Source organism: Schistocerca nitens, chromosome 3 (assembly GCF_023898315.1).
Source record: "Schistocerca nitens isolate TAMUIC-IGC-003100 chromosome 3, iqSchNite1.1, whole genome shotgun sequence".
In the NCBI taxonomy this organism is placed as follows: domain Eukaryota; kingdom Metazoa; phylum Arthropoda; class Insecta; order Orthoptera; family Acrididae; genus Schistocerca; species Schistocerca nitens.
Genome location: NC_064616.1, coordinates 480,651,903 through 480,676,879, shown reverse-complemented (window position 1 = coordinate 480,676,879; position 24,977 = coordinate 480,651,903).

The window sequence follows — 24,977 nt, the reverse complement described above, 5'->3', positions numbered from 1 at the left end:
TCTGAAACATTCTAATGAAATATATGTTCTCCGTACAGTCTTTGGACAAATGGGCTTTTGGACGTCCAGAAAGTGTTTGGAAATATTCCAGAGCTGTTATTATTGGTGTAGTGAACATAGCCCTTGCTCGTTTCACGTTCATTTATTTCTGTGTTGTAAGGGTTTACATTTTTCGAGTCAAAAAGCGGACTGGTTTTTCATGTGGGATCCACTTATTCTGTAGTATATGTTTCTTATATATTTTAAGAAGTGGCATTGATCAAACGCAAGAAATAATGGTTGGTTCTGGTCGTTTGGGTGAAAAATTTGTGGCTTGAAAATCCGTCCATTGCCAAGATGTCTCGTCATATTTACATTGATCTTATGATCGTCAGTAATAGCCGTACTATTAGAAATCGGCACTCCCTGGTCTCTCTGACGACGGACATTAAAAAATTAAATAGATCTTTGCCTGAGATTCGTTTGGTGACAAAGCATGCAGCAGGCAGTCTTTTCTTAGTATATAAACCTGCTAGCATGAAGCAAAGTAAATTGTTTCGCATTTGGTTACGTTCCTGTTGTCTGTAACTTCAGTTGCATTATCGCCAGTATTCTGACAGCTTTTGTTAATAAGTGCACTTCCGTGACCAAAGAAAGTATCAAACTTTCTGTCGTACTGCAACTGTTGTCTTATTGCCATACGCTATCGAGGTACAAAATTTTTCAGTAACTTTTAGCTTCTAAGGGCTACTTTCTCATTTAGAAGGTTCGTAGATCTTGTTTAGCAAGTATTTCCACTCAAATATCGAGACAGGGTGTTCGTAGAAGGCAACTGCAGGATGTTTTTTCTAGCATACCTGTACGCTTTGAATGATATGTTTCCAACGGTTCACTGTGTTTTGTAGTGTATTGTGTCTGTGTTTGAGAGGATATCTTGAAATGTGTTGTTTGCGCGAGAAGAAATTAAGATTTTACGTTTAATGGTTCATGCTCTGCTGTTTTAGTTATATGTGATAATGCTTTGTGACAAGTATTGTTGTAAGTCTCCAATTCATGAGTGGTTTCATTAAGTCTATATTTAAGATGTAAAAGTTTAATTCGTCATCTCTCTGGTACCAATCGCAATTTATTTTACTCTATTGTGACCATTTTTTCATTCAAAATGCCATGTTTGGTATGAATGGAAGAACAACAGTTGTTATTGTTATCATATTCATGCAGATAGACACGTGAAGTAATGCTCTGTCATTAGTTTGCTCAGTATTTTCACACATTAGTTTTTTTTTATGTCACATTCACTGAGTTTCTGATAATAGGTCCACGTTCTTGTTTGTCTTTTTCGACGTTATATGATGGATAACAATTTGAAACAGAGGAACATCAGCGTCCTGAAACTTCTTCATTTTTAATCCAGGTCGACAGCCGGACTCTCGAAATTATAGGTTGCGTAACACATAAAATATGCTTTGGAGTCTCCACCCCCCGGGGAAAAAATTGGGAGCGATATTCTGAATTCTCTGGGCTCGCTTCTTAAGGCCTGACTCATGGGCATCAGCAGGCTGATGTAGGAACAACATCTCCGTTTTCACTCTAAAAAAGTGGTTCAGCCTATGAGATTACGTCGGTTCATCTAGCACAGGGCTCTGACGAATCGGCCAATCGATAACAACACGATTTCAGTCCAGTAACAATTTCGTGAATGTAAAATGTTCATTGTGTATACAGAGGTGTAAGTATGCTGTCTTTCTGTTGATTTTTCGTAACTTTTGTGACTTTTTGGCCCGTCATATTGGCAACTGTGTAGAGTCAGCCTCTCTACCTCGATTTGTTGAGAGGTTGGAATTTGAAGAGTAGGGGACGGAGTTTTGAGGTACACGGTTGGAGATCGTTGCAGACGGGAGCTGATGCCTGCTTGCACCACTCTGTGACTTGGAGCAGAGGTGAGTTTTTACAGTCCGCCGTAGCACGATCCGTAATCTAAGCAGCCCGGTTCTGGTGTGTTCTACATGTGCGACGTAAGTCGCTGAATCCAGTTTGAATTTGGGTTCTTTAACCTTATACCAGTTAGCTGTACGGATAAGGATACCTTGGTGCTGTAGCCTCCATGCAGCCTTACTTCCATAGTGTTTCTTCCACAGTGTTAGTTCCACCTATTTTGTTAACATAATTCGCGAGCCAGCTGGTTTTATTTCACTGCTAATTTTGTTTATTATTCGCTTCATTTAAGACAAAATGATAATCCGTTAAAGGCAAATTGGTTCTGATTAAATTCTGTTTCATTTTAAAGTAAAACTGAGGTTCTGTTAAAGACAAATAACTTTTGATTCAACTTTACAGTAAATAAAAACTTTGAAGCATACTTCACTTACATCAGAAGACCCTCAGCTTGTCCTTCGGCTTTACTAGCTTTCCTACTTTATCAGAATAAAGATAACCTAATATACCATGAAGTTTTGCTTTGCTGTGTTGGTGTTGCCTTTGCATACAGGTGCTATATCTGTCATAGGACATTGTTGTTCCGTTAGCTGCAATAGAAACAGTTGGATCACACGCTGTACCACATGTTTAGAGAGCTTAAATTTAAGACGACCCCCTTCAAGATAATGTGTTAAATATTTTAAGCTGATCATGTAAGTGAGATAAGTTTGCAAAACGTTTGATACTATGCTTCAAGTTTGATGGAACTCGCTAAATGCTCTTATTATGAAACACTGGATGACTATATTGTCGGTAATTTGCACTCAATTTTAGCAAAAGCAAGTTCTTTAAGCATCTCAGTATTTATGGCATCACATGTCCTGAACTATGTGTCGTATAGTGATATAATTTTGCAAGTATATTCAGTAATGTATGTAAATAGTGTCTGCAAAGTATGTTGCGAATGGAAGAACTATTATAGAGGTAATAAATTAAAACTTCATGCCCGATGTTGAAGCTTTAATGCGCGCCTTTTCAAGTAGAAGCTAGTTTCCGCGCATCTCGTTGTCTACGACGCCAAATCTCCTAAACTATGTGTCGTATAATGACATAATTTTGCACGTACAATCAGTACCATATGCGCATGCTACGTGCAAACTGTGTTACAAACTGAGTTAGTAGTTAGGTAATAACTTAAAACGTCATATCTGATGCTGAAATTTTACTGCATGAACAGCGAAAATGTAGTAAGCGATGAACTTTTTCCCTTTCATTGTTTTTTGGTGGTATCAGCGAGAAAAAGTTTCAAAACTAAAAGTCTGAAATTATACACAAAGTTTATTGGATGTCGCTAGGTGCTCTCATTCTCAAATAATCGATGAGTAAGTCCGGATATTTCCGCACCGTCAGTTATGCTGCCTCTAGACACACACTTTCTAACTATAATACTTGACATATTGTGTTAAACTTTTAACATAAAATCGTTGTTCTTAATGAGTAACCTGCATCTCGCATTGGGTTCTGGGTTTCGGGTCAGTCCGTTAAATCGTCTCCACGTGAAACGAGTTGGCTAACGTTAACGTGGCGCTGTACGAGTTTTGTGGCGTCACTTCCTGCTATTCGATTCGGGGCCATCGCGTTATAAGGACCCCGTTGCGTACGCCACAACACGTGAGAGGTCTTACGAGTTGCAGCGACCATCTCCAATGGGGAAAGTGTTATTATTTCACATCAGTTTGATACTTCGTAGCTGCACGTTTAAATGCACTCACGCTCTCAATAAAATTAGACGAAGTTAAGGAAATCATTGGATGCCTCGTCATTCACGTACTTATTTCCCGCCTGGTCCCACACGCAGCTGAGCGTTTGCGATGTACAGGTATGTTGGACAAGGCAGCTAGTGTGACGTCGCAAACTCGTTGCGAGGCCAATATTTGCCGCAGGACCCGCTGCTATTTCACGCTGAGGAGCCATTTCGTCAGGTGAAACACAAAATAAGTTCTGAGATATATCGGCAATGTGCCACGTAAAGTAGAACCTACAGGAAGTAATAACGCTCCCTACGTCAGAAGCCCAAAACGAGACGCTATACTCTGTTTTTGGTGTTCAGTAGAAGCCGATATTCGGTGGGTTTTATGTTATACCTTACACCCTACGAATATGTGCTGTTACTAAACACCAGCACATTGAATGTCACGAGACTGATCTGTTTTAAAAATGACGAGATACGTCACATTGGTGGTTAAAGAATTTTCGCATTTTGCTGTTTTCGCACTGAAACCCGTATGTTATGAAAGTGAGCCAGTTTAATGCAACGATACATGGTAGGATCATGAAAAACGCGTTGTTCTTGTTAGGATTTATTATAATTAGATATCAGTTAACAACAGTTCGGCGGTTAAAGCCTTTACAAAACCATAACATAAAATGCAAGGTCGCTCAATGAAGAGTTTTCAGCGTAGCTTACAAGGGAACATTTCAAGTCGTAAATAAATTATGTTGATGAAACATGGCGGGTATGTGGTGGTGTCAAAATAATGCAATATGATTTCTTTCGTTTCTGCCCGGTTTCAGCTTTAAAGCATAAAATATACCCCAAAAGATAATTTGACATATTAGGTTTAGAGGGAACATCTTTGAAACCATGATATACAAGAAAATGTCGTCCGGTATAAAAGTTGAAATGTAATTAACAGTCTTCAATATAGTGTAATAACCTCTTGCAATAATTCGAAATTTTGGTGGTAAGGTCTTATGAGTCCAAAATACTCAGGTCATCGGTCCCTAAGCCTACACACTACTTAATCTAACTTAAACTTTGCTATGGACAACACACACACACACACACACACACACACACACACGTGCCCGAGGGAGGACTCGAACCTCCTATGGGGGGATCCGCACGGAGTGTGATAAGGCGCCTCAGACAGCGCGGCTACCCCGTGCGGCCGAAATTTTGGAAAATACCACACCACCACTAGTCAATTTTGAAAAATGAGAGCTTTTGTTATGACATAAAGAAGTTTTTATGCTACATCCATTCATGTGTAAGAAAATAACTGGTTTCTAAAACAAAACATTTTGGAAAATAAGCTGTACACATTGTACTGTCAGAGTATTCTCAAGATGTTGTTGTTGTGGTCTTCAGTCTGAAGACTCGTTTGATGCAGCTCTCCATGCAACTCTATCCTGTGCAGGCCTCTTCATCTCCAAATAACTACTGCAACGTATACCCTTCTGAGGCTGCTTATTGTATTCATCTCTTGGTCTCCCTCTACGTCTACGAATTTTACCCCTCACATGTCCCTCCAATACTAAATTCGTTATCCCTTGATGTCCCATATTGTGTCCTATCACCCGAGCCCTTATTAGTCAGATTGTGCCACAAATTTCTTTTCTCGTCAATTCTATTGTAAGATGGCAGAATAAACGAAGGTCAAAAAAATGGTTCAAATGGCTCTGAGCACTATGGGACTTAACTGCTGAGGTCATAAGTCCCCTATAACTTAGAACTACTTAAACCTAGCTAACCTAAGGACAACACACACACCCATGCCCGAGGCAGGATTCGAACCTGCGACCTTTGAAGTCGCGCGGCTCCAGATTGTAGTGCGTAGAACCGCTCGGCCACTCCGAGGTCAATTTCGCACCTTACATAAGAGTTTTATACATCGTAACCGAAAGTTCAATATGACACCTAATTTACTTCAGCGGTAATGAGCAGTTTTGCATTTAAGTATGTAATGCAAATGGGTTGACACTCAACTGGCGGTATAACACACCGATCCTATATAATGCATGTTAATGAGCAGAAGGTGAAACAAGCAGCGAGAGGAAACATTTCGTGTGGAAGCAGGTGCAGGTAGAAGCAGAGGCCGCAACATCGGAGGCAGCACAAAAACCTCTTAGGGGGCGTTACGTGGCAGGAGTCAGCGACTGGACAGGTGACGCATACTGGAGAGCAAGTAACGGGCCACCAGAAGTAGGACAGAAAGAAGCTTTAGAAAACTGCGTTTCGGAATTCCAAATGGATATAAACAAAACCAGTGACGCAACTGATCATGTGAACAGCGAGTGATACACATGTGATGTACACATGTAACTTTTAGGCGTCTGGAGCGGGCACAAAACGTCCGATTGGCGGAAACTAACTAGGAAGGAGTAAAGTGCCGAGATTTCGACACAGATTAATGATAGGACCCTTTGGCAGAGAGAGTTTCCACAAAAATAAGAGGAACGCTCCTATTGGTCGAAAAAAGCCTTGATGTGGAGAACAAAAGAGCCCAGGTGGGGAGACAGTTCGGCTACGAGAAAGACAAGAGCGAAATTTTCAAGGACTCTCCTCTGAACTGGCGTCAAGTGCAGAATGGGGCGCATAGCGCTCTGTTCGATGCAGAGGAGAAATTTTTGTGAACCCTGCGTTCACTGCGGCTGACATTCAGCTAGATATTAACTGTAGCATCGTTGAGCTCCAATTATGGAAAAACGAACGAGCCAGTTAGTTAATTGTTCTTCCGACGACTGAGAGGGCATTTTAATATGCACACTGCTCCAGCCATGCATGTGCATACCGCCATATTCCGAAACTAGTGCGGTGGGGCGGGGTGTTGTCGTTGTTACTCGATCGTACACTCTCTCTCTCTCATTCATTGTCCACCTACCTCAGTAAGGCTTCCTTACAACATCCCTTCACTCTCCAGTAGAAGATACTCACTAGGCCATCAAAAGCAGCGTTGATGAAACCATGACCTACCACACAGAGGCCGCATAACTGAAGTTGCGAATCAGGTCCTGTAAGTTCATTTTAACAAATTTCGGATGGTGGGTAAATGAAGTTTATCTGCAGTGAGCCTTCTGAAATTTTAGGAAAATGGTTTTTATTCTTAAGGAAGCACATAAATTTGCTATCAAGTCCGAATTTATTATTTTAACTGCTGTACTATTCCCATCTCACAGTCTGTACAAAATGTTCTCAGACGAAAAAAAAGCGGCCAGAATATCTACCAGTCTAACCCGATTAATGTTCGATCTGACAGTTACTGACCCACCAGTATAGCGAGTTGAAATTTCGGTCATATCAGTGGTCTTCAAAGATGGAAGTGCTCGTCCAAGTATTCCATAAAGTATACGGAATACGTCACGTGGAATTTCACTAAGACCGAAGTATCACACACTCATAACACATCAATAAATTAATCAAATTGTCCTCAAAATGTTCATAACTTAAACTGCCTCAGTCATGACACTTCCTAACAGCAATTAACTCAACAGTTCTTCATTTTACAAGTTAGCAAGTTAGCATGTTGTTACACGTATGAAGGTTGGCTAGCGACTCTCTCGATGCCACCCCACTCTATGCCTATCCAACTTTTTGCACACGGGAAGAGCTTAGATCTGATTGGCTAATGATTTCAATGACCAATCAGAACGATCCTTCAAGATCATTCTCACGGCAAAACTTGCCTGAGTCAATCACTAATCAGAAAATCATTTACGTCATTCCAATGCCAATTTCTAAAATAATATTTAATAAAATAGACCGAAATGTAAAATAATCTTTCAATTAATTTAGAAACTTATTGCACTTCCGACTACTATTCTGGGTGCTCTCTTACAAAAGCAAGCACACATCGACATACGTCATCAGCTTTGTGGTTACAACACTATTTTCCCACGGTTCATTTTCATAAGTTTTTACATAAAATAGTTTTAAGTTTTTTTCGTATGCCCCACAGACACTCTCTCATTCACTCCCGTGTATTCACACATCAAAATAAGAATCAGATAATAATTTTGAATGATTTTTAGACTACGAAATACAGAGTAATTAAAGCTTTGAAAAGAAAAATTCCAAATAAGTGATTTTATACACTGAGAAATCTGTTTATGAATTTAGATGATAATAAAAGACAAACTGCAATTGCTCCTAACTGAGTTTTGAAACATAAGTGTCGGTTTTTCGGAGATTTAAGTAATTTTCTCTACCTCCGAAACTATAAGAGATAAAAGTCTGAAAATTATACAGAATCCTTTACTTAGTAACAAAAGATGGTATACCAAGTTTGAGCAAAATCGTATGATAATTACTATAGTTTATTTAGATTCGTAGGGGGTATGAATTTACGTTCCTACTAGATGTTACTTGACACCGTTCTCAGGGGTAGTAGCGTCAGCTGCGCTGTGAGTCATAGCGAAGACACAATAATGCAGCCACTGGGCTATAAGGCTGCATGCTTTATTTCAGTGAATGTTATCTCGTAATAACTTGCTGCGTTACACTAGGGATGAGTACATGTTTTCTCGCATAACGAGGAACATAGGGAGAGTTTCTGATGGAAAAGTCAGCAGAGGCTTAATTAGTTTTATACGAATTTCAGAGGACGAGAGCAGCCATGCAGATGACAGCTCATCGCAGCTAAGGCAAATACCGCGAGCAGAGGCGTAAATTTGTTGGTTCACCAGCTTGAGTCCACTGTAAATTCGAGCGACCTAGGGTAATCTATTGCTCAACTTGTCACAAAACTAATCATCTTCCGTAGACTTGATTGTCATCCTAAATAGTACCAAACTTTGAACTGGAATCGGATGATTTATCGTAGTACTGGCCAACATCATGACGTAGTCGCGAGAATAATTTTGTAAAGAAACTTCTAGTTAAAATTTACCGTTGTTGTGTTTAGTATTATTTCACTTTCTGAGGACGAGATGCGTTCGTTTGGCAACTGTCGTGACATTGTCACATTGCAAACTGTGTAAATGCGGTTATTTCTGTGATAAGATTGCAACCAAAAATATTCACAGTTTACACAGTTGTTGTTCTGTCTTAAAACCCTGGCGACCCTGCCAGAATGGCAATTGGTCTCCCTGGCTGGCAATTAGTCAAATTAGAACGGGAAAACAAAGTTTTTGAATTGAAAAAAAAAATCCTTTTTTGTTTTGTTGTTTTTGTGGTGAGGTTACCCAATGTATGTGTATGTATAGTGGTCAGAATACAGTAATTGTGTGATCCAAAGTGTAGAAAAGTTGCATTAATAAATAAGATGATGTTTATGTTGGTGTAAAAGTGGCTTTTGCATGACCTTGCTGGCGAGCGCGAAATTATTCACGGCGTTGTTGGGTTGGTTTTAAATCCTACAAACAGTGAACGGCGTTGCTAATGATGCGTACATAGTCTAAGAAACTTTCTATGATATTTTGGAAACGTGTAAGATCATATAACTTTATGTTGACGAGAGCTCAGTCTCGCGCAATTCGAGAAAGACAGCGGTTTGTTAGACGATCGGCGATGGCGGAAGAACGGAGATTATCGTAGATAGGGCAAACTGAAGATCTTGACAGGAGAGAGATAGATGTACAACAAAAAGTATCGAGAGCGGGTCACGGAACGGAACGTAGTGATAGTGCAGAGGGAATGGTGGTAGTTTCGCGATTGGTATCACAGTATGAGAATTCACAAAAACAAACAAATGACGGAACTAGTTGGTCAGAAGTAGAACCAGAGGAAGAGCAACTTGAGTACGTTGAACCAAATAGAGTAATTCTAAATCATACGGGACAGTTTCCAACAGAAAGAATGTGTGTAAGTGCGTCCGCACTACGTACGGAAGTCGGTGAGACGCGAACGGTAAAATTTACATCAGACAGTGAGAGGTGACGATGGCGAAGAGTCAGATAGTGTGTTCGCAATATTGAAGCAACTCACTACGGTCGTAAAGCAGACAAATGCAAGGTTAGCAGACTTAAAACTTGAAACAAATGCAGGATTAGCAGGCAAAACTTGAATCAAATGCGGGGTTAGCAGATTTAAAAACTGAAACAAATGTAAGGTGAGCAGATTTAGAAACAGAGACAAATTCTGGCTTAAATAGTCTCAAATTTGAAACCTGTGCTGGATTCGAAAAAGTCCGCGAAGACCAGCAAAAACTACGAACGGAAGTTAATGAACAGTTTACTAAAATCCGGAGAGAGGCGAGAGACTCGCGCGAGCTTATACGATCGTTAATGACTGACCAGGAAAAGATGCGTTCTGACGTTGACCAGTTGCAGGATGCAGTGTCTAACGTTAATCAAAGAGTTGATAATTTAGTACGTAAGACGTCTCGTAAGGCGCAACAAGTCGTGGAAGAGCTCAATGTCAGAAAACGTGTCACGCGAACCGCATTAAAAAGATTCGATACACGCATTGAAAACATCGTCTCGAAAAATCAGAAACAGTATGAACAGCTTCGTACAGAACTGAAACAGTGTATCTAGAACCGTACAGAAAGCAGTAGTGAGGCAACGGAATCGGTAGTATCATCTGACATAGTGATGGACAGAAATTTAGAAGTAAACAATTAAGTTGTGCAACCTCCCGTAGCAGTAGCGGAAAAACAAAAAAGTCATGAGATTCTAGTCGAAGATTCACAAGAGGTTGCGTCAGTTACCGAAACTAAACAGAAGCAGATAGGAAGAGAACAGTTAACACAGGTGAGCGAAGCAGGTAATATGCGATCACAACAGACACTGGAACGAGAAACGGTTAAACGCGCGCATTCCAATGGAGCGACAACCGACCCTCCGAACGTAAGCGAGTGACGCGAGAACATAGCAAGTTGCGACGACACATGTACCAATTTCTCAATTTCCAAGTTATAGTACAACAGCATATAAACCGCAAGCCAATATGAATCAAATAGGAAGACAAAACACTGATCCAGTAAAGGGGAAATATAAACGAATCTTTCAATCCGATACACGTGGCACGTTACGGTTTAGATAACTGCACACCACTGCATAGATATGATGCTAGATTGGACGTAAATCTGTCATCTCAGGACCCAAATATGGTAGAACGAATACAAGAAAACTTTACACAGTTGAAGAGAACGGATAATGTTATGAAAACACAAACGCCGTATGGCGGGGTGGAAAAAATTTACATTGATCACTTTTTGACAGTCAGAAAATTCCAAAATTACAAAGAAAGCGGGAATGGCTTACACCCAAGCACGTTTATAAATCAATTCCAGATCTGTTTACCAGAGCATTGGCCACATTGACATAAACTTGACTTCATTTGTGGGCATATGGACGGCGCAATTGCGGAAACCATGCAAAGAGTAGCTGCAAACTGTCAATCGCATGAGCAATTGAAATCCGTATTTTTGGAGCGATACTGGTCCACGGAAACCCAAAATAGAATTTAGTATGAATTGTTACCGGAAGAGTTATTCGAAAATTCAGGAGAAAAGAAATCAGGTAGATTTTTCGAAGAAATGACAAAAAAGAATCAGCGTTTAGATAATCCATACAGTGATGGGGAACTGATACGTATGTGCACAATGAAGTTACCGTTACGTTGTCAGCAGTCATTGGTTGGTAGGGCAGGAGGTAATATACAAGCATTTAAAGGGACATTAAGAGAACTTGAATTCATCTTCAGTGAAGATGAGGCGAAGAAACAATGTACAGTGAGAGAAAACAATGGTAGGGGGGATAATAGCAACCGAATAGGCTTCAATAATAGTTACAATGGCAATAATAACGTAGGAATAGGTAATCGTTTTGGAAAGAATGGTAATCGCCTATGGGATAACAATAATAACTATGGTTTTGCAAATTCACAGATGTCGAATAATAATCACTGTTTTGGTGGACCGCAGTATTACAATAATGGATTTGGTACCACAAACGACGGTGGTAACTATAATCCGAGATATAATCACCGTGCAAACGAGGCAGGAAGGTTTAGAGGTTTTCAACAACAAAATGCAAGTTACTCAGGTGAAAATGGAATGGCCAAAAAAAGGCTTAGAGATTTTCAACAACAAAATCCAAGTTACTCAAGTGAAAATGGAATGGCCAAAACGCAGAAAGGTAGGGGAAAATCAAGTTTTAGCAGGACAAAACACGCGAAATGAACCGGTACTGGAAATCGAGTTGAGACCACGAAACCCAGGTAGAAGACAGAATTGACTAGATGAACGGTACGAAGACCAGTCAAAAGTGTTTCAGTCGCAAAACGAAGTTAATTACATAATTAAACATGAAAATAGACTTAGTTTTGATCAGCAAGATTCTGAAGTAGGTTTATGGGGTAATCGGATACAAATACCAGAATTCTGGGATTCAATTGACTGAGAATCGACCGATGATAAGGAACAGAAGTTACTAACGGTTAATATAGACAGTAGTACAAAAAACTGATGATGACCAAATTGTAAAAGATGTAGCTCATTTACATGAAATGGAGAGAGAAATAGTATGCCAAGAGGATAAAGTACCATTGATAACACCAATAGTGATACCTAAGTTAGAAGTGAAATCCCACCAGTACCCACATTAAAACATCGAAATCAAGTAAAATTAGCACCAAGCAATAGGAAGATTACGGCGTTGAAAATAAGTTCTTTGTTATTTACAAAGTCCCCGTGGAAGTGAGTAAAGTAGTTTATGATAATGCAGTCGAATTGATTAATCCAATAACAGGAAAATCATTGGGTTCGCACCATGGGAATCATTTGAAAAGGAAAAAAGAGTAACTCCACCCAAGAATTTAGTTGTATTAAATTTCCAGAAATCGAAGAGTATTAAAGATAACAAAATGCACACAGATAAAACTTTTAACTTGTACTTATCTCAGTTAAATAAATAAAACAAATTTCGTAGGAAGGTAAAAGAATATTATGAACAAAAGAGAGGAAAGTAACAACTAAAACTCTTCTGCAAACGAAATGTGTTCTGGGAAAAGAGTAGAAGACAAGGAGGAAGATAGAGATTAGCATATGGATAGTTGGACGAAATAGTAGTATATTCTCTCTTAAAGACGTAGTGTAAAGGAGAAGGAAGTTGATTCTTGTGGACAAAAGGAAGTAAAGAAGTAGGAAGGAAATAAAGAATTAGGTAAGAAGGAAGTAGTCATTTCTAATTTGTTCCGTCAAGGCCGGTGAACAAATAATTGAGAAGATATTTTGGGAGAATATGTGAAGCATATATGATTTGTGGAAGGTACCACAAACTGATACTGAAATAAAGATAAGAGGAAAATAAATATAAGAAGTTGTTAGGAGGTAATAATTAAGAAAGAGAATTGAATTATTAAGCTCAGCAAGAAACATGTTATATCGTGGAAGGAGGTAAACAGTAGGAAGTAAGATTAACCCAGAAAAGATTTCAGTAAGGGAGAGTATGTTAGGGAAAGGAAGGAACATTAAAATTTACGATCGAGAAAAAGGATAAAGGGATAAGTACAACAGAGAAAAAAATTTAAGCTGTAGAACAATGCAATAGAACAACAGAGAACATTTTTGAAGAGATAAGTGAGCCGTGCTTGGCTCGTGTTCCCGCCATCATGTATTTTACACCCTGTTTTTAACGTACTTCCACCTCACTACGTTAATTTAAATTATTACTGTCACTGAGTTGCTGTTTTGCCTGACCATGAGTGGCGCTATCAGCGCATATCGATATATCCCCTCTCATAGTATCTTTGCTCAACTGCTATTACTTCCCGGGCGTTGTCTGTCGTAAAGACAGTTCGGGTTCCAAGTTCGGGTTGGCCAGTCAGTTGGAACGCGTCTGGAGCGCAGTCTAGACCTGCCAGTTGGGGATTTGCATGCTTCACTAGTGCAGTCGGGTTTGAGCAGCAGTGTGGTCTGCGTCGACATGGCTCGCCCGACCATTGCCACCACGCATCACTTGAGCTGGGCCACGGTCTTGGTGGACCGTCGGTCGGTCATCCTGCCAGACGACGCGTTATGGCTCGCCAATCGTTCATGAGTCGGTGTGTGTGTGTGTGTGCATTGACTCCCGATTTGTCTTCTTGCGTGCCTAGTTACTGTTGGGTATCGTTCAGGTCTTCGTGCAAGTGTTTGTCAGGTTGTGTGTGTAGCTGGCGATATTTCCACTGACGACTATTTTAGATGTTGCCGGCATTCTGCCGCTAGTCGGTCGGTTGCTGCGGACCAGGTAAGTTACCTCCGCGTGGTGCAGTCGGCTGGGTCCGCTGGCGGTCCCTGCACAGTGTCCGATCGCTACAAGCTTCGTGGTTCACCGACCCAGGACATCAGAGTTGAGTAGTGGTTTCATGTACCCAAAACACAGCCATTCATATTGTGTGGTTCGTTTCGATGGTTTGCTGTTGGGGACGTTTTCCTGTCAGCATCACCGAGTGTTGATATTGCTAAAATTTAGCCACCATGCAGTGGAACTAACTATATTGGTTGACTGCAATGCAAGTGCACCAGCGGAATTTTCCGCCTTTTGGTCGTTAGTGTTCCAGTCACCTGCCCTGGCCACTAACGTCATTTCAGGCAGTGTCCTTTCCTCACCTGTTGTCGCTGTCCAACACAGTGTGTAGATTTGACAGCTTAATACATATACATATTTGATTGTGGATAATCACGACCATAACATTTTGTGTTTGAATTCTCATGTACCAATTGGTGGCAAGCAAGTCGTTTTGTCGGTCGGTCCGTGGCTGTCCCTTGGTTGGGTTACCGATGGATCAATTGTAGTTGGGCTCACTACCTGTCTCACGTAAGCGAACAAGGGCAGACCGACCCCCTGGATGCTTCTGAGTGCCGTTGTCTTTATTGTCTTTCTCACCGGTGTTTAATTGTCTGTTTATAATCTATCATAACTAATTATTTAAAAAATTCTTGCTTTTACTGTATTTCATGTTAATTAAAGGCCTTCAGCCACATGTAAGTTTGAATTCCGGCAAGTGGACATTTGCTGAAAGGTTATTGTTGTTGTGTTGTCTTTTCTTTTAGTGCTTTTGAGCCACCTAAAACTTAAGACTTATGGTTACAGTTTTTTTTTTAAATATTGAAAAATTAATTTTGGGCTTTCAGCCACTTAAAACCATATTCTTAAGGTTACCCTTTAAGCAAAAACAGTGTGGCCTTCTGCCTTTGAAAGGTTATGGTAATTTATTTTGGATTTTAGAAAATTTTTGTGTGGGCCTTCAGCCATTTGTATTGCATCTTGTTATATTTAATTGTAACTGTGTGTCTTTAGTCACTTGAAATTACCTTGTTGATTTTTTAAGATTTCTTGTTTGGAGCCCTTCAGCCATGAAAGATTTGGAGTTTGATGTGTTATTAAATTACAATAAATTACAATTTTAAGGTTAATGTGACCCCAACCTTATTTGGCCCTTTCCACAATCCTAATCACCTGTTCTGCCCAGAGGGTTTAGTGGGCGTATCTGAAAGGAAAAGAGGAGAGATGTATTTTACAGCTAATGCCAAAAAGAAGAGACTGCAGAGAAAAAGACGTGGGAGTCGGAGTCAAGGTGCGCTGTTTTCAAAAATAATGTGAAGTCCTTGTAGTTAGAATAATGAAATGAGGTTGTGGAAGGAATACACTAACTTACTAACCGTCATCACCATCAGTTTCACTCTTACTATCCATCGCGATGAAGATGAGGAAACCATGACCAGTGTATTAAAAAATCAAGTAGAATGGGGAGAATAGATGAATAAATAAAAACAGTGATAAGAAAAACATTTTTATAGAGTAAATGATAACTTTTGTAAAGTTTATTAAACATTTTAATGTTTGCAAAGTTGTAGCATAATTTAAGGGAGTAAGAGTTATAATAAAACAGCTAATGATATCATGTGAAATAGAGAATAGGTGAGGATGTAAGAGAAGTAAGATAAGGGAATCAGGGACAAACGTTGTATTAGATACGAAGTCAGCAGACAAGGTGCAGCAGCATTGCGGCCAGATCGACGGCAGGGACACTAAGTGTGAGTGCCTGGTACTTACGAGATGACGAAAGAGGAGGCCTTTGTGGAAGCAACGGTCCAAGAGAATAACACTTCTGGGGAAAAGTTTGGAGGGCTACAACGCATCCTGGATACAATCAACATGTACCCTGACGTGAGCTTTATTCATACGAAAGCAACATACAAGCGTTATAGTAATGGTTTTGCGAAAATGTTAGATACTTGGCACTTCTATCGCGAACTTTTTAAAGCAGCATATGGAGAGATGATGCATGTCCACCGAACCGGAACGGAGGCGGACATATTACAGCAAGAACGAGCGGGTGTTTAAATTCACCACAGGAAGAAGAAGAGACGCGTTTCCGCAACTCAATGTGCAGAATTGCTGAAACTGTTATCAGACCGTATGAAATTCAACAACTGCGAAACAACCCCTGAATACTCATGGGACGAAGCAAGAAAACGATGGAAGGCTGTCCAATCTATCTAGATGAACAACCGAATACAATAAAAGAATACACAACAATTTCAAAGAGGACGCCATAAGAACGGATTAAACGATAACGAGATTAAACAGGTCTTCAATCCCTATTCCCGGCCCAAAGAAGAACGAAGACATAAGTGAGAACACAGCAACATGCACCAAGAACAGAAGATGCAGCGCAGAAGATTTGGAAGAAGGAACAATCTGGACCAGAAGAAAAAAATGGTTCAAATGGCTCTGAGCACTATGGGACTCAACTGCTGAGGTCATTAGTCCCCTAGAACTTAGAACTAGTTAAACCTAACTAACCTAAGGACATCACAAACATCCATGCCCGAGGCAGGATTCGAACCTGCGACCGTAGCGGTCTTGCGGTTCCAGACTGCAGCGCCTTTAACCGCACGGCCACTTCGGCCGGCCAGGACCAGAAGAGATCAAGAAATCTTTTCAAATCCCTTCCCATACAAGACAATTATTGCATTTAACTAAAAACGAGAATCCAAGAATCCAATTTAACTGTTCTGGCAGTATAAATATCCGATATTCCTTATGGCATATGGAAACGTCTTCAGATGTCATACTGAGAAATAGGAGATGACTACTCGTATGAATACCTAGAGACGAATAGACCAACAATGAACTGATATAAAGATTGGACGAATGATGAAAAAACGTTTTATGCTGCCAAAACCGGATCTCCAATTCAACGTCACCATGGGCACATGAAAAATGAAACAAAGGCAACCACGCATTCACAACACGCTCAGACCTTCAGCAACCTTTCTCTCTGAAGATTGTCATTCCATCCTCAGTAGAAACGAGACGAGGCGCATGCCAATCGTCATTCCATGCTCATTGGATACACAGCTAAGCACATGAATGACCGTCATTCCATGTTCGACAGAGGCACGTCGAAACACATGGAAAAAAGTGACGATTTCAATTATGTTGTGTTTAGGATTATTTCACTTTCTGAGGACGAGGTGCGTTCGTTTGACAACTGTCGTAACATTGTCACATTGTAAACTGTGTATATATGTGCAGTTCTGTGATAAGATTGCAACATTAAACAAAAAATATTTACAGCTTAGACAGTTGTTGTTCTGTCCTCAAAACACTACACTTTTCGGAACCTCCTCATTAGTTACTCATCTAATCTTCAGCATTTCTGTAGCTCTACATTTCAAACTTCTTGTCTAAGCTGTTTATCGTCCACGTCTCACTTCCATACATGGCTACACTCCAGACAAACACCTTAAGAGAAATCTTCCTAACACTTAAATCCGTATCTGGTGTTAACAAATTTTTCTTCTTCAGCAACGCTTTTCTTGCCATTTACAGTCTAAATTTTATATCCTCTCAGCTTTGACCATCATCATTTATTTTGCTGCCCAAATAGCAAAACTCCTTTACTACTTTAGGTGTCTCATTTTCCAATCTGATTCCCTCAACATTCGACTACATTCCACTATCATGGTCTCTTTTTTTTTTTTGATGACCATCTTATATCGTCTTTTTCAAAACACTGTCCATTCCATTTAACTACGCTTCCAACTCCTTTGCTCAACATAGCTAAACAAAATTTGTAAATGTCCATTATTATTCTAATTATTGGCTTCACTTGTTTTTGTTTTATGTTTTAAATTGTTATTTCACATTTTAAATTCATGATTTTTCGTCTTTTTAGTTTACCATTTCACAAATACGTGTATTTTGTTAATTTAAAATAGTAACTAACTAATTATTATGATACAAAATCATTACACTTATGATTATCCGTAAGAGATGCTTAAAATATAACTTTTTTTTAACATCATGCACACCAAATGAACAAAATTTGTTCACATAGTAACAGATGATGGACAACACAATACAAAACATAATTCAACAGAATTCTTGCCCTGTGGAGGGGCATCCTCTAAATTTCCTGATTTACATTGGGCATGTGTCCGTATACATATTGTTTCTCAATTTCAGATTGACATCGTCATCACTCAACAGTACTAGATCTCAAAATCTTCTTACAATTTCTTCCAACCCTGAAAGTTCTATACATCAAATGGCTGTTCCTGTGCTGTCGAGCCTTTTGAGATCACCATATTAAAAAGTTCCTTATCGTCGGGTACTATGCTCAAACGGTTTTTTCTCACTGACAACCGCCCTTTTCAAAGTTTTAAAAGAAACTAATGGAAAGTTTGGACGAAGGATTCAAGAACTTCTTTTTGAAACCCCAAATGTTCTTGTGATGGCTTCAAAATCTGGTATCTGACCACATCAAAACATATTTGACACAAATTTTCTATCCCAGTGTGGGAGAAAAATCTGTATTATTGTTAGATTCTTGGGGTGGTCAATGTGAAACAACCGTTTAAAGGACAAAGAGCTCGTTCACCTGATGGTCCCAAAATGCTCGACATGACAGGTACATTCACTGGATATACACTCCTGGAAATTGAAATAAGAACACCGTGAATTCATTGTCCCAGGAAGGGGAAACTTTATTGACACATTCCTGGGGTCAGATACATCACATGATCACACTGACAGAACCACAGGCACATAGACACAGGCAACAGAGCATGCACAATGTGGGCACTAGTACAGTGTATATCCACCTTTCGCAGCAATGCAGGCTGCTATTCTCCTATGGAGGCGATCATAGAGATGCTGGATGTAGTCCTGTGGAACGGCTTGCCATGCCATTTCCACCTGGCGCCTCAGTTGGACCAGCGTTCGTGCTGGACGTGCAGACCGCGTGAGACGACGCTTCATCCAGTCCCAAACATGCTCAATGGGGGACAGATCCGGAGATCTTGCTGGCCAGGGTAGTTGACCTACACCTTCTAGAGCACGTTGGGTGGCACGGGATACATGCGGACGTGCATTGTCCTGCTGGAACAGCAAGTTCCCTTGCCGGTCTAGGAATGGTAGAACGATGGGTTCGATGACGGTTTGGATGTACCGTGCACTATTCAGTGTCCCCTCGACGATCACCAGTGGTGTACGGCCAGTGTAGGAGATCGCTCCCCACACCATGATGCCGGGTGTTGGCCCTGTGTGCCTCGGTCGTATGCAGTCCTGATTGTGGCGCTCACCTGCACGGCGCCAAACACGCATACAACCATCATTGGCACCAAGGCAGAAGCGACTCTCATCGCTGAAGACGACACGTCTCCATTCGTCCCTCCATTCACGCCTGTCGCGACACCACTGGAGGCGGGCTGCACGATGTTGGGGCGTGAGCGGAAGACGGCCTAACGGTGTGCGGGACCGTAGCCCAGCTTCATGGAGACGGTTGCGAATGGTCCTCGCCGATACCCCAGGAGCAACAGTGTCCCTAATTTGCTGGGAAGTGGCGGTGCGGTCCCCTACGGCACTGCGTAGGATCCTACGGTCTTGGCGTGCATCCGTGCGTCGCTGTGGTCCGGTCCCAGGTCGACGGGCACGTGCACCTTCCGCCGACCACTGGCGACAACATCGATGTACTGTGGAGACCTCACGCCCCACGTGTTGAGCAATTCGGCGGTACGTCCACCCGGCCTCCCGCATGCCCACTATACGCCCTCGCTCAAAGTCCGTCAACTGCACATACGGTTCACGTCCTCGCTGTCGCGGCATGCTACCAGTGTTAAAGACTGCGATGGAGCTCCGTATGCCACGGCAAACTGGCTGACACTGAGCCGGCCGAAGTGGCCGTGCGGTTAAAGGCGCTGCAGTCTGGAACCGCAAGACCGCTACGGTCGCAGGTTCGAATCCTGCCTCGGGCATGGATGTTTGTGATGTCCTTAGGTTAGTTAGGTTTAACTAGTTCTAAGTTCTAGGGGACTAATGACCTCAGCAGTTGAGTCCCATAGTGCTCAGAGCCATTTGAACCATTTGGCTGACACTGACGGCGGCGGTGCACAAATGCTGCGCAGCTAGCGCCATTCGACGGCCAACACCGCGGTTCCTGGTGTGTCCGCTGTGCCGTGCGTGTGATCATTGCTTGTACAGCCCTCTCGCAGTGTCAGGAGCAAGTATGGTGGGTCTGACACACCAGTGTCAATGTGTTCTTTTTTCCATTTCCAGGAATGTATATGGCACTCGATGTCGGAAGAACTTTGTGAGAAGACTTTCAGGTCTGGTTCTGTTAAATAACTATGATGTGAGTCTCCACTTGGCAAAAAATATAAGCAAGCTGCAGTCACTAGTACATAATCAATTGTCTTCGCCAAGGTTTTGCAGTGTACTGAAATACGTCTGGTACAAATCCAAATATCTAGATGATCGCCCACCACAATGCGAGAATCCTGCTGAGTATTGTTTTATGTTGTGTTGTCCATCATGTGTATTACTAGTAGAAATTTGATTCATTTTATGCGAATGGCGTTAAAAAGTTACGTTTCAGGCATTTCTTTACAGATAATCATTACTGTAATGATTTTGTATCGTAATAATGAGTTATTTTTATTTTCCGCTAACAAACTACACATATGTGAACTAGTAAACAAGAAAACAAAAAATCAGTAAATTAAAATTTAAAATAACAATTTAAAACATAAAACAAAAATAAGTAAACGAAATAACTAGAATATGTAGTAATGAATGTTTAGATGTTTTAATTAAGTATGTTGAAAACACTAAAACGGCACAGTGTGTACCACTGATTTTCCTACACATGGATGGTTGTGATGTGGAAGCTTCCTTGATTTATGTTGTAAGAAAAATTTGCATTTTTCAGAATTAATTGACGATGATGGGGTATTTTCCAAAATTTCATATTGTGACCAAAGTTGATTACACAGTTTTCAAGAACGTTAATTACATTTGAACTTTTATGAAAAACACATTTTTTATACATCTTGGTTTCGAAGATATTCCCTCTAAACCTAATATGCCAAATTACTTTTTCGCGTATGTTTTACCCTTTAAAAGTGAAACTGAGCAAAAACGAAGAAATGCCATATTGCATTAGTTTGATCCCACTACATATCCACTAAGTTTCATCAAGATCATTTATTTTCACTTCGGAATGTTCCTGGTTAGTCAAGGCGCCACGTCACAGAATAGAGGATAGAGCTTAAAGGGTTGGCGTTCCGCTGTAACCAATATTTCTTCACCTTCGCGTTTTCTAAAGCGTTATAGGACTTACTTATTAAATTAGTAGAAATAATTTCTGTAATATTTGTTGTAATGTACATATAAGTGTGTTTTCTGTAAGGAGTGTGATTGTTTGATGAACTTTTATCAGCTTATGTCCTTACTGACTGAGCATGTATCTTTCTTTTTGTCTGATTACAACGGTTATTTAAGTTTTTATTTATATCTGCCACAGACAGAACGTCCTGACTATCATATGTACAAGAGAGGAAAAGTGCGTTTTAATAGAGCTAAGGTACAAATTTTACGTAAGTCCATTTTCACGAACAAAGTGTATAGTTTGACAGCCAAATAAAGACAACTGCTGCTAGAGAGCTCTGAGAGCGCAAAATCACGTTAATCAGTTCACCCCATGTTCCGACGGCTATGTGTCTCGTGACTGGATATCCTGTCTGCGTGACGATGGCTTTAGTAATACTCACTGGTGTGCAAATCTTAAGGACGAAAGTAACTATTGCATGATGTGTCACTATCAAGTAACGTAGCTCGATGAAATTTGGGTCAGACATAGAAAGAACTGCTATAGTATAGCACAGAAATTAACTAAAAGAAATACGCAATGAGACTAACAGAATTGATACTTTTATTCAAAGACAATAATGACATTGACGTGACCGTGATTTATGATGGACGCCTGGTCATTAAAAAACGAGGGACGTGGTTCTTAATAGGGTGTGTGATCACCAGGGACAACAATGCATGTTCTGCAACGTGCTTCCACGCTGACCACAACGTTTGTAAGGAGTTTTGTGGAGGGCACTCTCTCACGAATAAGAAACAAATTGCATTTCATATTTTTAAAAGTATTTCGAGTCAGCCAAACACAGGAAATAAATACTAGAAGATCATTTTCGAACATTTTTTCGTGACCCTTTTCGTCCATACACCCACCCATAATGATAGTGGGGAATCTTAATGAAACAGAATTTTTATACAAACAATAATTCATTTACCTAACAAATTTCTTTGAAATTGGTAGAGGTGTTCCTGAGTTATGCTTCAGTGTCATCCTCACTTTATCCCAACCTCCACTGGATGTAGGTGTTCCTTAACCGCACAGAGTTTTATTCCAGATATTAAGCAACCATTAAACTCCTCCGTATAAAACAGCTTCACATTTCTGATAATTTTAGAAATCACTTAATATGTTAAATATTTGATGTTAAGCATATAAGCGAGGAAAAGCTTATAAAAGATTTTGAATTATGTTTAAAGTTTGTTAGAAGTCGCTATGTTCTCTCATTATCAAACTCTTGATGGATATAGCCTAGGTAATTGGTGTTCCGTTTTAATGAAAGATAGTTTTTCACCCATCTCACTTAATGACGTCATGCCTACGTCTCCTACAACGATTTAATTTTGCAGATAAATTCAGTGGTACATGTGGATACTGTCTGCAAAATTTGTTGCGAATAGAGTTAGTAGTAAATAAGTAATAAATCAAAACGTCACCCCTGACGTTCCAGTTTTACTGCATGAACAGCGGAAATGTGATAAGCGATGAAAATCTTCCCTTTCATCATTTGGTCGAGAGTGTCAGCAAGAAAGTGTTAAAGCGTTTCGAAAGGGTTTGAAATTATGTGTAAAGTTTGGTACAAGTTGCGGATTGCTCTCATTATCAAATACTGGATAAAAATAGTCTGGGTATTTGCGCGCGGTGCGTTACGCTTCTCCTTCACTTCCAATCCTGACCCGTTGGGGAAGTAGGTGGTTCCTACCCACAAAGTGTTTCTTTCCAGGTAGCTGCATACATTTTTATAGGATACAGAGCTCTAGAATGATTACGTGCACTTTCAGTCAATAAATCTTTTGGTGTTTTCAGCTACTGGTAATTTTCTTCTTCTGTCCACTAATCCACCAACATACATTCTCATCCCTAAGTTTTGACATACGGCACACTTGGAAGAGAATGGAATGTAAGAATATCATAGAGTTTCACTTGTCGACGACTACGAGATGATTACAGAGGAAGCAAAAGCCGTAATGGACAATAGTTCGGAATAAAACCGCCCCAGTAGTCATTTTAATCAAGTTGGTAGGTAAACCTTCTTAGACAGGGGTGTGAACCCTGCTCTTCCCGAATACGCGTGTTTTGCATTTACCACTGTACAACCCCTGTTGTGAAAGTAGAAGAAACAGATTTGGAATTTAGGAATGTATTTCAATGTGGAAATCACATTGTATTATAATGCACAGCGTTATTGACATATTTTAACAAGTTTTCTTTAGTCGAGAGGTGAATCAGTTTTCAATTCAATGTTAGCAATTTTATGGGTAATCGCGGCAATGTTTAACTACCAAAATAGAATATTTTCTCAATATGTTACTGCGGACTGATACGTGCTCTTCCATTAAGTGTTACCATGCGTCATCCACACAGTAAGTCTCTTGGATTTCGAATTTATTGCAAGCATCATTACGACACTGAAAGAACATTAAACTTTTTCGATTCCATGAGCTCAGCCTCTTCAGGCGTAATAAGCTGCAAGCACCAAATCCCCCCCAGTATTGATCGTCGTTCTTGTGCCAGCGGGGTGGTTAGAGAGCGAATATTTACGCGAAATTCTGATTTCACGGTCTTCGCCCTGATTAGCGATCAACCTCTCGTCGGGTGGACGTCAGATTTTACAGGTACAGGAGGGCGGCAAAATGTGGAAAGAACTAAGCAAAGTGTAGCAGTGGTGTCTTTTGAATCATAAAAATATTAATGAAATGGAAAGTAAGAACTGTAGCCATATTTGAAGCAATGCTCAGTTATTGAGAAACTCGCCGGTTTTCGTGTATTACCTTAAATGTAGCCGGCCGTTGTAATCGAGTGGTACTAGGGGCTTCAGTCTGGAACCGCGCGACCGTTACGGTGGCATGTTCGAATCCTGCCTCGGGCATGGATGTGTGTGATGTCCTTAGGTTAGTCAGTTTTAAGTAGTTCTAAGTTCTAGGGAACTGATGACATCTGATGTTAAGTCCCATAGTGCTCAGAACTATTTGATTTGAACCTTAAATGTAATTCAGAAAATATTTACGTGAATGAAATTAATGTAACAACATTTTGACAACAGATTGCAGACTGCCGCTATCAGATACACCAGCTTACAGTCTAACGTAAAATGACTGAGTGCAGAACACCTCATAAAGCTGAATAAAAATTTAAACTTTTTCATTTGTCTAATCAAGTAACAAATTTACCCAGAAACTAGTGCCATATGTCCCCTGCTTTACTAGTCAAAAGCTTCCGCCTTTCCTCTTTGTGCTGAACTCTCTTCAAAGGTGTTTCCCCAATGACTGCAGTCCACTAGGTTCTACATTTTTTCTTTTTTAACTTGGCTGTACTGTGACAGTGCTCTATGTTATGTAATGAGTCCAATTCCACTAAACTACTTTCTAGATGCCCACTGAAAACTAGGATAGCAAGCGTAAAATATTGTCCTTCTTAAGATGAGGACCACAGAGCTTTAACTGGGATTCCATAGCCATATTTATAGAACTCTCTTCCTTTTTGACATGAAAAAAAAAGGATTTCCACGAAAATTTCTATATCCAGTTGTTGATCACAGCGATGTTATCCTATTATTACCAACATAGTCCGCCCCTGGTAGCTGAGTGGTCAGCGTGACGGAATGTCATACCCAATGGCTTCGATTCCCGGCTGGGTCGGAGATTTTCTCCTCTCAGGGACTGGGTGTTGTGTTGTCCTTATCATCATCATTTCATCCCCATCGACACGCAAGTCGCCGAAG